Here is a 13,369-nt window from a genome sequence, read left to right on the forward strand (position 1 = left end):
GGAGGGAGGAGCCCATGGTGTAGGGCTTCGTAGCCAACAGGAGGGCTTTGGCCTTTACGTGGGCTGGGAAGTCACTGGAGGGTTCTGAGCAAAAGGGTGACATCATCTACCTTGTGTGTTCAAAGCTTCTCCTGGCTGTTGTGAGGAGAATGGACTGCGGGGCAAGGCCGGAGGCAGGGAGGTCACTGCAGGGATGGACACGTGGTGGGGACGTGGCGGGGTCAGGGGAGAAAGGGAGGTGGCAGTGCAGGTGGTGAGAAGTGGAGAGATGCCTCTGAGACATTTGGCTGTTGGGTTTCCGGATCTGGACTTCAGCGGTCTGGGCTGGAGATGTAACTCTGGCAGCTTTGAGCCGGCCTCACCCATGACCACACAGGGAGGCTGCGGAGCTCTACCCAGGACCAGGGCCTGAGTTCTCCACTCTGCACCTCCAGCATGGCCTGTGTCCTAGGGAGGCTGCTGCAGCGCCCCCAGCTCCCCACACGGGGGCTCCCAACAGAAGCACCGACCTCCATGCCCGAGGCGGGGTGGGTAACACCCAGGCCTCCTCCCCGCTGTTCACAGGTCATTGCACTGCAGGCCACGGTTACTCACAGAAAATAGGAACAAGCTTGGAAAACCCCAAACCCAGTTTTCTATTAACCCAGTCCTGAGTGAGGACCAAGCAGGCAGGCCTGGTTTTCTCAGCAGAGCTGGTTTCTGTGAGTCCAGGGAAGGCAAACAGGTTTCATCTCATGTGCCAACCTTGATGAGTTAAGCTTGGCTCTGGATAGAGCTGTCTTAAGCAGAGGGAAGGTGTGTAGTCATCCGTCAGGAATCTCTCAGACGTGGGGGGGCGGGCAGGAGAAAGGAAGAGCTGCTCTTCAAATGCCTGTGACACGAGTGTGACATTTAACACTGTCTTTCCCTCAAAGCAGCCCAGGTGGGGCATCTGAGGATTGGCCTCGGGGTGGTAGAGACAGCTGAAGCAGTGGTGCAAGTAGGGAGAAGCTTGTGTGCAGCCCATTCATTTGTTCAGCAAATAATTTTTACCTGCCTACACGTAGCAGTTACTATGCTAAGTGTAGGGGATGAAAAAGTGGAAACAAGCCTACTCTGTAAGCCTGCTGTTTTAGTCAGCTCGGGCTGCCATGACAGAATAGCACAGACTGGGTGGCGTAAGCAGCAGAAATTTGTTTAGCACAGCTCTGGAGGGTGGAAGTCCAGTTCAGTTCCTGGGGAAGGCTCCGTTCCTGGCTTTTGGACAGCCACCTTCTCTGTGTTCTCTTCTTCTGTGTTCTTGCGTGGACTTTCTTCTGTGTGTACATTTTGTGGTGGAGGGGGGAGATAGAGAGAGATCCCTCTGTTCCTTTTCTTTTCTTTTCTTTTCTTTCTTTTCTTTTCTTTGGCCATGTGACTTGCGGGATATTAGTTCCCCGACAAGGGATTGAACCTGGGCCCTCAGCAGTGAAAGTGCGGAATCCTAACCGCTGGGTCGCCAGGGAATTCCCTCTCTTCCTTTTCTAAGGTCACCAGACCTATCAAAGGATTAGAGTCCCACCCTTATGACTTTATTTAATCTTAATTACTTTCTAAAGACCCTGTCTCCAAATACCGTCATATTGGGCATTAGGATTTCAACTTATCAATTTTGTGAGGATAAAATTCAGTCCACGGCACCTGCCCTCACAGAGATTACGGTCTCATGAAGATTGACAACTTAACAATATAAACAAGTAAACAAAAATATAATTACAAGTCCTATTAAAAAGTAAACAGGGTGCTGTGATAGAGAATAGTAGAGAGGGAGAACCTAATTTCTACAGGGCGATAAGTGCTCTCTGAGGATGTGACATTTAGATCTGGACCTGAAGGATTAGAAATAGTCAGCCGTTCAACAAGCAGGTGAAGGATGTTCCAGGAAAAGACACCCACACGTGCAAAGGCCCTGAGGCAGGAAAGAACTTGGTATGTTAGGGGAAATGAAAGCACAATTTTGGCTTTTAAAAGATCACTCTCGGGCTTACCTGGTGGCGCAGTGGTTGAGAGTCCGCCTGCCGATGCAGGGGACACGGGTTCGTGCCCCGGTCCGGGAAGATCCCACATGCCGTGGAGCGGCTGGGCCTGTGAACCATGGCCGCTGAGCCTGCGCGTCCGGAGCCTGTGCTCCGCAACGGGAGAGGCCGCAACGGTGAGAGGCCCGCGTACCGCAAAAAAAAACAAAAACAAAATAAAAGATCACTCTCATTTCTGTGTGGAGAATAGACAATATAGGAACAAGAGTACAGGAAAGCGAACCAATTCCAAGGCTATTGCCATTATCCATGTCAAAGGTGATGCCTGTTGGAACTAGAGTAATAAAAGCAGAGATGGAGAGAAATCAACTGCTTCTAATATATATCAGTTGAAGGTAGACTTGATAGGATTTGTTGACTGATTAGAGTTTGGAGGTATTAGCGGGAAGTGACGAGAATGATTCCTAGGTAGCTGGCCGGGGCCACGAGACAAATAGTGGTGTCATGTATTTATTTGGGGATGTCTGGGAGGCGTGGACGTGGCAGGATTAATCAAGATTCTAATATGGATGTGTGTGATTTGAGATTCCTATTAGATACCTCACTGAAGAGCCCGCAAACGGGGCCAAGGTGAGGCCAGTGAGTTACAGGAAAGGTGTGTTACAGAAGGCTATGAGGAAAGTTTTTCGAGGAGGAGTTTGTTCGACTACATTGAAAGTTGTTGAAGGGATTAAGAGGGACAAGAATATAAAATTGCTATTGGATTTGGTAGAGTGGAGGGCTTTTGTACCCTGGACTGCCTTTAGATAGGAGACGAACACTTTCCATTTTCATGGGGGCAGAAGAGATGGATCCAGACATCAGTGGTTTGTCAACTTGGTGATAGAAAGACAATGGAATTCCTCTTTTTTCCTAACAAAATGCCAATATAATGAGCTGTGACCATTAGTCAAAAAAGGCATATGTGATCATTAAAATGCCGTCAAACACGTTTTAAGTAATACAAGCTACAAGACCAACCTGTGACTATAAACAGGGCTTACGTAACAGTGTGATGGTGAGAAAAACCACCATGGATGTTCCCAACACCAGATCTCACCAGCTGAACATCTCCAGTCATTCAGAACTTCAATAAATGATCGGAGATGGTTATTAGTTAGGGTGAGTAACGTTAGCTGCTGGAACAAACATCTCCAGATGTAAACGGCTGAACTTAATAGAAAGATATTTCTCATTCATGTCACCATCCGATGTAGGATGGTGAGGTCTTTGCTCTATACGGTCATTCAGAGACCCAGACTTCTCCCATCTTAGGGTTCTGCCTTCTTCTAGGTCCTTGAAATCCTCTCCATTCATCTGATAGATGGAGAGGAGAAAGGATCATGCCTGGGAGGTCTGTATGAGGAAGCGAGGCATATCACTTCCAGTTCTCAGTCACATGTCCGCCCCCAGCAGCCCCGGCTGAGATCCCCATCAACACCGGCATCAAGTGCCCAACATGAGTGTGAAGATGTCTCCAGATGACTTTAGCCCTCGGCTGTCAAAATTTCCCAACCGAGGCCCCAGACACTGAGGAACAGAGATACACCTTCCCCCACTCCGCCCTGAACGAATCCCAACAATTGAATGAATTCTCATTCCTTTTCCTATATTGGCCATCGTGTTTCCATTTGTATGATCCAACCATGATCAATATCAACTCTGGATTTGAACTGAACATAATTGCCGTTTCTGAATGGTGCAAGTGCCACACTAGTTGGTTCTGGATCTTTCAAGAAAACAAAACCCTGCTGACTTACTACTTATACCAGTGTTAGAACACAGCCACAATAAAACCAAAGGAAAGGGTCAACTATGTAGAATCACTAACAGGTGAGTAATTTGAGGATAAAGATAAACTGATGATTCCTCTAAAGCACAGAGCAGAGTTCTTCCTAAAGAATGAGCAATGCGGCGTGTGCTGTGGCCGGGGACGTGAGCGAAGCAGCAGAATGCCATCGGTGTTTCAGAAGTGGCTATTTAAGAGGCCCGTTTATCAATGGTCATGATGGTATCCAATGAACGGATGAGCTTATATTATAACATATTTATAAATAATTAATTGTACTATTTATTGCAGTTGCTGCTTACCATTTGCCAACTCATATCTTAGTATTTCAATATTTCATCCCCTGTCACAGGCTTCACAGTGCATACCTGTCCCGCAGCCCCATTAGTGCTCGCCATCGTTGGGGGCGGATGGCAGGGCAAACTGGTGATTTAGTTGGAGTTCTTCCCACCTGCAAATTCTCCTTTCAGAATTCAAATCGTAGAAGCATTTCATTTGTTCTTTTTTTAAACATCTTTATTGGGGTATAATTGCTTTACAATTGTGTGTTAGTTTCTGCTTTATAACAAAGTGAATCAGTCATACATAAACATATGTTCCCATATGTCTTCCCTCTTGCGTCTCCCTCCCTCCTACCCTCCCTATCCCACCCCTCCAGGCTGTCACAAAGCACCGAGCCAATATCCCTATGCCATGCGGCTGCTTGCAGGCAAACCCTGTGTCCTCACCCCATGCACAGCTGGTTTATCCTGGGGCCCTTTCTTTCCCATCCAATGCTCCTCACCCAAGGGCACCAACTACCCTGCTTTTATTTCTCCTCGTTTGGCCTCCAGTTTCCCTGAACTGAAAATAACTAAGATGGACAAGTCAGCAATTCTCAAATTTTATGATACACAAAGGCAGATTCCCAGGAGTCACCCCTGAGTTTCCAATTTTGAGACAGTAAGACTTTCTCCAGGCCACTTTGAGCCCTGCCCTTCTCTGGCTCTAGGCTACTGCTCTGCCTTCCAGATCTGGTGATTCTTTACCCCCAGTTGATAGGGTTGGATGGCCCAAAGTATCCAGGCTCTGTCTGCAAATAAGAGAGGGTAACTGAGGCTGCAGACCCATCTCGGATCACACAGCCCCAGATTGATCATCCCCTAGTCTCAACCAGAAACTAGAACTTTCTTTAGGCACTGGGAAGCAACCTCCACCTGTGGAGCCCCTGTTATGTGCCTGACACCATGCTGTATTTTTTCATGTATCACCTCACTTAATCCTGACAACAAATCTTATGAGCCTGGGATTTTTTAAAATTTTATTTTATTGAAGTATAGTTGATTTACAATGTTGTGTTAATTTCTACTGTGCAACAAAGTGATTCAGTTATATATATATATATATATATATATATATATACACATTCTTTTTCATATTCTTTTCCATTATGGTTTATCACAGGATATTGAATATAGTTCCCTGTGCTATACAGTAGGATCTTGTTGTTTATCCATCCTATATATAATACTTTGCACCTGCTAATCCCAAACTCCCAATCCTTCCCTCCTCTCCCCTTGGCAACCACAAGTCTGTTCTCTATGTTTGTGAGTCTGGTTCTGCTTCATACATAAGCTCACTTGTGTCATATTTTAGATTCCACATATAGGTGATCTCATATGGTATTTGTCTTTCTCTTTCTGACTTACTTCACTTAGTATGACAATCTCTACTTCCATCCATGTTGCTGCAAATGGCATTATTTCATTCTTTTTTATGGCTGAGTATTATTCCATTGTGTGTGTGTGTGCGTGTGCGTGTGTGTGTGTGTGCCACATCTTCTTTATCCATTCCTCTGTTGATGGACATTTAGGTGGTTTCCATGTCTTGACTATTGCAAACAGTGCTTCTATGAATGTAGGGGTGCATAGATCTTTTCAAATTATAGTTTTGTCTGGGTATATGCCCAGGAGTGGGATTGCAGGACCATATGGCAACTTTATTTTTAGTTTTTTGAGGAACCTCCATAGCATTTTCCACAGTGGTTACACCAATTTACATTTCCACCAACAGTGTAGGAGGGTCCTGGGACCATGATTAATCCTGCTTCTGAGAAGAGGACACCAGGCATCAGTGAAGCCCCAGTAGAGAGTATAGGGCAGAGTCGGGATTCCATTCAGACCTGTCCTGAAGCCTCCTGAAGCCTGCTCTTTCCCTTCCTACATGCTCACCCAAGAGCAGGAGCTGGAACTCAGATCCAGAAGTGCCCTTGAAACTCAGTCTAGCTACCTGTTGTCTACCAGGAAGAGAGGAATGAGCTTAGCACTTCACTCTCCATGGGTTGGCTCCCCTCAGGCTTCACCACTCACCCCCAGAACCCTAATGCACAGGCACCTTCCCTGCACCCAGCACCCAGATGCCCCCAATATCTGGAATGATGGGCCAGGCTCCCAATCACCTCCCATGTTCTAGGTGTGGGAGGTCATGGGAGCGGGTCTGCAGACTCTTCTCCCAACAGCTCTTATCTGCTTACCCGTCTCCATCGGGTGCCAGCACTTCCGGTCCAGACCTCCATCCCCTCAGCCACTCCAGCTCTCAGGCCCCCAACCCACTCGACACCTAGAAGCCCAAGTAATCCCTAAAAGTGTGACTCAGGCTGTTCATGTTACTCACCCGCAGCCACAAAACAGTCTGATGGCACTTGGGATAAAATCCAAACTCCTGGCCGTGGTCTTCTCTCAGCAAAGACACTTCTCTCCAGCCATAAAGGTCTCCTCTGAGCTCATGTGAGAAGTCACTCTTCCTCACCTCAAGTTCTCTGCCCATGCAGTCCCTCTGCCTGGCACACTCCTCCTCTTCTCTCATGCAGTTGGCCACTTCCAGTCCTTTAGATGCCATCTTCGTGGAGGCGCCTCCCCACACCTCCAGTCTGGCACCGAATTCCGCTCCCCCTTACTCGGTCAAGCATCCTGTCATTTCCCTCATGGCATATTGTGACAACAATGTGTAATTACATAATTATTGGTAACTTTATGTCTGTTTGGCTGTAAACTCCGTGAGAGGGGTTGCCATGTTGGTCTTCATGATGGTAAATTTCATGTGTCAACTGGACAGGGCCATATAGGGTGTGTCTGCAAGGGTGTTTCTGGATGAGGTTAGTATTTGACGTAATGTACTCAGTAAAGCAGATTGCCCTTCCCATAGTGGTGGGCCTCATCCAATCCACTTAGGTTTGAATAGAACAAAAAGCTGAGGGAGAATTTGCTCTCTCTCCTGACTATCTCTGAGCTGGGACATTGGTCTGCTTCCGCCTTCAGACTCAGACTAGGACTGGAACTTACACCATAGGCTCTTTTGGGTCCCCAGCTTGCTGGCTGCAGATCTTGGGATTTCTCAGCCTGCATAAAGGTAGGAGCCATTCCTTCTCCCTTTCTCTCTCTCTCTCTCTCTCTCTGTAGATAGGTAGACAGATAGATAGATAGATAGATAGATAGATAAATTGCTTTTAGTTCTGTCTCTCTCAAGAACCCTGGTTAATACAGTCTGGTTCACATTTGTATACCCAGAGTTTAGTACTTAGAATTAGTACATTTAATCCAAAAATATGTATTAAATGAATGAATAAATGATGCAAGTTAAGAGAAGAATGACATAGGACTCACATGAAAAAGGAGGCCCAGGCTTGTGAATGTGGAGGAGCTGAACCTTCCTCATCCAGCCCCTCATTGAGCAGATGGGCTGCTTCACAAAGACTGGAGGCCTGTGTGAGGGGAGGAAGTCTCTTGACTTACACGCCTACCTGCAATTTTTCCAGTGTTTGTCCTAATTGCCCTTCCTATCACCTCAAAGGAGAAGGTGTCCCCATTTCCCTTTTCCAGATTGTTCCACCAAACTTTGACCTCAGAATCTTCCACCTCTTCCCATCCTCCTCCTCTGCACCAAGCCTCCCACCCCCATAACATCTCTGTTCTCTAGAAGCGTCTGAAGTCAGTGACCACTGTCCAGTCACCCTCTTTTGTTGTTACTTGTTATTTTCTGGCTCTATCTCTGGCCTTTTCCTAAGCACTTAAGATGCATTGTTGCACACTCACAGACATAGAAAACAAACTTATGGTTACCAAAAGAGAAAGAGGGTGAGGGGAGGGATAAATTAGGAGTATGGGATTAACAGATATATACCACTATATATAAAATAAACAATACGGATTTACTGTATAGCACAGGGAATGGAATGGAAGGGAATTCCAATGGAAGAGAATCTGAAAAAATATATATAATGTATAACTGAATCACTTTGCTGTATAACTAAAACTAATACAATATTGTAAATCAATTATACTTAAATTTTTTTAAAAAAAGATGCATTAAAATAAAAATAAAATAAATAAATAAATAAAAGATGCATTGTTGCATTTAATCCTCACAACAACCTTGTAAGGTAGGTTCTAGTTTTATCTCAGCTTTACAAATGAGGAAACCAGAGAGGTTAGGTGACCTGCACAAGGTCACACAGCGAGTAAAGTGAATGATGTAGATATGATTGAAACAGAGGCCCCAACTTCCACTTCACCATCTCCTCATGTACCCTCCCTGTCCTTGCTAGAATAAATACATAAAGGAAGAGCCACCCGTCTTCCCTTCAAAGGCCTCCAGAACCTTTGAGACCACTCAAAGACCCCTTCAAAGTGAGCCGAGAGTGTGTTCTGCTGGCACTCCTTCTCATTGTATCTCCTGTCTCTCACCTTACATGGCCTTCATTAGTTGAGAGTGGTTTGGCTGCAAGCCATAGGTACTAGCTCTGGCTAACTTAAGGGGAAAAAGGCAGAAGGTAGGAGGGGCGAGCAGGGGATGAACATTAGGGTCATGAAGGGTCAAGGATAGATCATGGATTCCAAGACAGGGTTGAACAGCCAAGAAATTGCCACAAGGGCAGACTTAGAGACACTCCCTCCCCTGCCCCAGCAAGAGATCACAGGGCTTTCTTCCTAGAGCACCACCATCAAAGGGCTTCTGGTCCATTGACACTGAGATTTCTGTGCCTCTCCACTCAAAATTCCAAATTCCCAGAGATGGCATCTGATCAGCACAACTTGAGACAGGTATTTCCACAAGTAGAGACTGAGGCCATGGGGCCACATGGCAGCTCACCTCCTTTAATGGCCAGGCTGGCCCCTACATGCCTTGATCTGTTCTGGTATTCCCAAAGGTTCTTAGACGTCTTAAGAGGCAACCAGGCATGCTAGGGTGTGTGTGTGTGTGTGTCTGTGTGTGTGTGTGTGTGTGTGGCCAAAGGACAGGGCCTGCCCTGGGCTCAGTGGCTGAGCATTCCAGGGCCAGGGAGAAGAAGATGTGCCAGAGATGGGCAATAGCAGACAGAAGGTCAGCGCCTGGATCAAGGGAGTAGATTCCTTTCACCTTCCCACCCATCCCTACCCCACTATTTCTATCACTTTTTTAAAAATAAATTTATTTATCTATTTATTTATTTATTTATGGCTGTGTTGAGCGCACGGGCTTTCTCTAGATGCGGCGACCGGGGGCTACTCTTCATTGCAGTGCACTGGCTTCTCATTGCGGTGGCTTCTCTTGTTATGAAGCATGGACTCTAGGCGCGGGCTTCAGTATCTGTGGCACGTGGGCTCAGTAGTTGTGGCGCACGGGCTTAGTTGCTCCGCAGCATGTGGGATCTTCCTGGACCAGGGCTCGAACCAGTATCCCCTGCATTGGCAGGCGGATTCTCAACCACTGCACCACCAAGGAAGCCCTCCGTCACATTTAATGACTGAATTGACCTCAATTCGTTAAAGTTTCAGTTTCACATTTGACTCAAAACTCTTTCCCAGCTCCACTCCATGACTCCATGAAAGGCAGACTTAAAGCTCCAGCTGCTAGGGGCAGGGAGGGAGCTCTGACACACTCACCCCCTTCCTGTGATTGCTTCTCTGGTGTGAGTTTCAGGGAGGAGGGAGAAAGGAGAAAACAGGTTTCTCATGTGACTGCCCATGGTGGGTTGGGGCAGGCCTCTTCCTGTGGATCATAACCGCTCTTCCCCCGCACGAGCAAACACATGGCAGTTGCTGTGCTTTCAGTGTCCAACACCAGGGGTGATGCTTCAAACATTTAACAACCACAATAGCACAGGCACCAACCCATCAGAACAGTTGCAGGCCAGTTGCCGGTCCTGAAAGCTCCGTGATGTGTCAGGCCAGAGGCAGAGGAGCAGGGGTGGTTCCACTTGGTGGTTCAGGAATCCAGGGAGTCCTGGCGGTGGGAGCAGGGTGGCAGGTGGCACTTGGGCAAGTGGCTATTTACCAACTGATGTAGAAATGTTTCGATATTTTAATGATTGGTATGTTGTTCTGGCATCGAGAAATGGGATATTTCCTGCCATATCAGTAAACAAAGGCTGTCACAGTCATCAGCGATTGCAGCCCTCCAACAGGAGCTGGTGAGCCCTGAGGAAACTCAGGAAGGAAAGAATACCTGCCATCTAGCAGCCATCAGACCCTGAGGAAACTCCGGATGTGAAAACACAGGATACTGGCCCCAGATAGCTGAGGTACATATCACAGGAATGATTTCAGTGAGCTCAGACTCTTGCATCTTCCCATACATAGAAAAGCGCTAAATTCCTTAACTTGGGATACCTGGTTCTCTTTAATTAACAGTAATCTTTTTTTTTTCTTTTTTACTTAATATATCCTGGTTATCTTTTTTTAATGTTTTTTTTTATTGTGGTAAAAGTCACATATATAAAACATACTATTTTAACCATATTTAACTGTACAGTTCAGTGGCACTAAGTACATTCACACTGTTGTGCAACTCTCACCACCATCCATCTCCCGAATTTTTCACCTTCCTAAACTGAAACTCTGTCCCCATTAAACACTAACCCCCTTTCCCACTCCCCACCCCCCCACCCCACCCCCGCCCCTGGCATCTCCCAATGTACTTTCTGACTCTATGAATTTGACTACTCTAGTTACCTCGTATAAGTGGAATCAAACAGTATTTGTCTGCTCCCAATGTATATTGAAATCCATTTTTAAGGTTAACTCAATATATGTCCTGAAAACAGATTGTACCTTCTTTTTTTTCTTCTCTGTGCTATACAGTAGGCCCTCACCAGCCATCTACTTCATACATAGTAGTGTACATACGTCAATGTCAATTTCCCAATCCATCCCATCCATCCCTTCCCCCTTGGTGTCCATACATTTGTTGTCTACGTCTGTGTCTCTATTTCTGTTTTGCAAATAGGTTCATCTGTACCATTTTTCTAAATTCCACATATGTGTTAATATATGATATTTGTTTTACTATTTATGACTTACTTCACTCTTTATGACAGTCTCTAGGTCCATCCACGTCTCTGCAAACGGCACAGTTTTGTTGCTTTTTATGGATGAGTAATATTCCATTGTATATATGTACCACATCTTCTTTATCCATTCCTCTGTTGATGGACATTTAGGTTGCTTCCATGTCCTGGCTTTTGTAAATAGTGCTGCAATGAACATTGGGATGAATGTATCTTTTGGAATTATGGTTTTCTCTGGGTATATGCCCAGGAGTGGGATTGCTGGGTCATATGGTAGTACTATTTTTAGTTTTTTAAGGAACCTCCATACTGTTCTCCATAGTGGTTATATCAAGTTACATACCCACCAATAGTGTAAGAGGGTTCCCTTTTCTCCACACCCTCTCCATCATTTATTGTTTGTAGATTTTTTGATGAAGGCCGTTCTGACCTGTATGAGGTGGTACCTCATTTTAGTTTTGGTTTGCATTTCTCTAATAATTAGTGATGTTGAGCATCTTTTCATGTGCCTCTTGGTCATCTGTATGTCTTCTTTAGAGAAAAGTCTATTTAGGTCTTCCACCCATTTTTTGACTGGGTTGTTTGTTTTTTGATATTGAGCTGCATGAGCTGTTTGTATATTTTGGAGATTAATACCTTGTCAGTTGCTTCGTTTGCAAATATTTTCTCCCATTCTGAGGGTTGTCTTTTCGTCTTGTTTATGGTTTCCTTTCCTGTGCAAAAGCTTTTAAGTTTCATTAGGTCCCATTTGTTTATTTTTGTTCTTATTTCCATTTCTCTAGGAGGTGGGTCAAAAAGGATATTGCTGTGATTTATGGCATAGAGTGTTCTGTCTATGTTTTCCTCTAAGAGTTTCATAGTGTCCAGCCTTTCATTTAGGTCTTTAATCCATTTTGAGTTTATTTTTGTGTATGGTGTTAGGGAGTGTTCTAATTTCATTCTTTTACATGTAGCTGTCCAGTTTTCCCAGCACCACTTATTGAAGAGACTGTCTTTTGTCCATTGTATATTTTTGTCTCCTTTGTCATAGATGAGGTGACCATAGGTGCATGGGTTTATCTCTGGGCTTTCTATTCTGTTCCATTGATCTATATTTCTGCTTTTGTGCCAGTACCATACTGTCTTGATTACTGTAGCTTTGTAGTATAGTCTGAAGTCAGGGAGCCTGATTCCTCCAGCTCCATTTTTCTTTCTCAAGATTGCTTTGGCTATTCAGGGTCTTTCATGTTTCCATACAAATTGTAACATTTTTTGTTCTAATTCTGTGAAAAATGCCACTGGTAATTTGATAGGGGTTGCATTGAATCTATTGATTGCTTTGGGAAGTATAGTCATTTTCAAATACTGATTCTTCAAATCCAAGAACAGGGCATATCGCTCCATCTGTTTGTGTTGTCTTTGATTTCTTTCATCAGTATCTTATAGTTTTCTGAGTAGAGGTCTTTTGTCTCCTTAGGTAGGTTTACTCCTAGGTATTTTATTCTTTTTATGACAATGGTAAATGAGATTGTTTCCTTAATTTCTCCTTCTGATCTTCTGTTGCTAGTGTATAGGAATGCAAGAGATTTCTGTGCATTAGTTTTGTATCCTGCAACTTTACCAAATTTACTGATTAGCACCAGTAGTTTTCTGGTGACATCTTTAGGATTTTCTATGTATAGTGTCATGTCATCTGCAAACAGTGACAGTTTTACTTCTTCTTTTCCAATTTGGATTCCTTTTGTTTCTTTTTCTTCTCTGATTGCTACGGCTAGGACTTCCAAAACTATGTTGAATAATTGTGGTGAGAGTGGACATCCTTGTCTTGTTCCTGATCTTAGAGGAAATGCTTTCAATTTTTCAGCATTGAGAATGATTTTGCTCTGGATTTGTCATATATGGCCTTTATTATGTTGAGGTAGGTTCACTCTATGCCCACTTTCTGGAGAGTTTTTTTTATCATAAATGGGTGTTGAATTTTGTAAAAAGATTTTTCTGCATCTGTTGAGATGATCATACAGTTTTTATTCTTCAATTTGTTAATATGGTGTATCACATTGATTGATTTGCATATATTGAAGAATCTTGCATCCCTGGGATAAATCTCACTTGACCATGGTGTATGATCCTTTTAATGTGTTGTTGGATTCTATTTGCTAGTATTTTGTTGAAGATTTTTGCGTCTATGTTCATCAGTGATATTGGTCTGTAATTTTCTTTCTTTTGTGATATCTTTGTCTGGTTTTGGTATCAGGGTGATGATGG

The sequence above is a fragment of the Leucopleurus acutus genome, assembly GCF_964270905.1.
Source record: "Leucopleurus acutus genome assembly, chromosome: 2".
NCBI classification, from domain to species: domain Eukaryota; kingdom Metazoa; phylum Chordata; class Mammalia; order Artiodactyla; family Delphinidae; genus Leucopleurus; species Leucopleurus acutus.